Source organism: Fragaria vesca, linkage group LG2, assembly GCF_000184155.1.
Source record: "Fragaria vesca subsp. vesca linkage group LG2, FraVesHawaii_1.0, whole genome shotgun sequence".
Classification (NCBI taxonomy): domain Eukaryota; kingdom Viridiplantae; phylum Streptophyta; class Magnoliopsida; order Rosales; family Rosaceae; genus Fragaria; species Fragaria vesca.
Genome location: NC_020492.1, coordinates 25,254,041 through 25,255,692, shown reverse-complemented (window position 1 = coordinate 25,255,692; position 1,652 = coordinate 25,254,041). Strand labels below are relative to the sequence as shown.

The following is a 1,652-nucleotide window of genomic DNA, read 5'->3' as shown; positions in this document are numbered from 1 at the left end:
CTTCTCCAGATGTCATCATTGATACGTTATAATTTTTGGTCAGCCTGCTTTTACTTTAATTGATCCCGGAGCCACGCATTCATTCATGTCTAGTCGATTCGCTCTCCATGCCAATGTGCCATCATCGTCTCTTCCAGGCGAGTGGCATGTGTCTCTACCCTCCGGTGAGGTAATGAGAATAAATTGGGTTTTTAGTGGCTATGAAGTGGTAGTGGAAGGAGTTAATTTCGAGGCTGATTTAATTCCTTTAGATATAGTGGAGTTTGATGTGATCTTGGGAATGGACTTTTTGGAAGCATATAGAGCTATGGTAGATTGTTTTCAAAAAGTAGTGGTGCTTCGAAGTCCAGATGGTTTTGAGGTTGCTTTCCAAGGGGAAAGAGATGTTATTTTTAGTTGCATAATTTCCGCTGTTGCTGCAAGGAAATTGTTGAGTAAAGGCTGTCAGGCATTTTTAGCTCATGTAGTGGATACAAGTATGGGAGTTGTGGGATTAGAACATATTCCTGTAGTAAGAGAGTTTCCGGATGTTTTTCCTGAGGAGTTGCCTGGTTTGCCTCCTGCAAGAGAGATAGACTTCTCTATAGAATTACTTCCCGGAACTATGCCTATCTCTCAAGCGCCTTACAGAATGGCTCCAGCGGAATTGAAAGAGTTGAAGATTCAATTCCAGGAGTTGGTAGATAAGGGTTTTATTCGGCCTAGCATGTCTCCATGGGGTGCTCCAGTGTTGTTTGTTAAGAAGAAAGATGGCACCATGAGACTATGCATTGATTATAGGAAGTTGAATCAGGTCACAGTGAAGAATAAATATCCGTTGCCTCGGATCGATGATTTATTTGATCAGTTGAGGGGTGCCTCTGTTTTCTCCAAGATTGATTTGAGATCGGGGTATCATCAGTTGCGGATCCGAGAGGGTGACATAGCCAAGACTGCTTTCCGATCACGTTATGGTCATTATGAATTTGTGGTGATGCCTTTTGGACTTACTAATGCACCCGCGGCGTTCATGGATCTCATGAATAGGGTGTTTAGTCCATATCTTGATCGTTTCGTAATCGTATTCATAGACGATATCTTGGTTTACTAAAGAAGTGAGAAGGAGCATGCCAAGCATCTAAGAATAATATTGCGGACTTTGAAAAAGTCGCAGTTATTTGCTAAGTTTAGCAAGTGTGAGTTTTGGCTAGATAAAGTGGGGTTCTTGGGTCATGTGATTTCTGCAGAAGGAGTTAGTGTGGATCCCCAAAAGGTGGAAGCAGTGTCGAATTGGAGAAGACCCACCACTGTGACGGAGATTCATAGTTTCTTGGGATTAGCAGGTTATTATCGGCGCTTTGTGAAAGATTTTTCGAAGATTGCTGCTTCTCTCACAAAGTTGACCAGGAAGGGGGTTAAGTTTGAATGGTCAGATCAGTGCGAGCAAAGTTTTCAAGAATTGAAGAATTGCTTGACAAGTGCTCCTGTTTTGGCACTTCCGGATGATAGTGGGGAATATGTGGTCTATTGTGATGCTTCTAGACGTGGTCTAGGTGGAGTTTTGATGCAACATGATCGAGTTATTGCCTACGCTTCTAGGCAATTGAAGCCGCATGAGGGGAATTATCCTACTCATGATCTGGAGCTTGCAGCGGTAGTTTTTGCTCTCAAGT

The 1,652-nt window shown here is 42.8% G+C and overlaps 1 pseudogene; it reads left to right on the top strand.

Annotated features, from left to right (window-relative positions):
- Positions 1-493: 493 nt before the first annotated feature.
- Positions 494-1,652, top strand: part of LOC101314630 — a pseudogene marked incomplete at both ends in the record, with an annotated part of 2,271 nt that continues 1,112 nt past the window's right edge.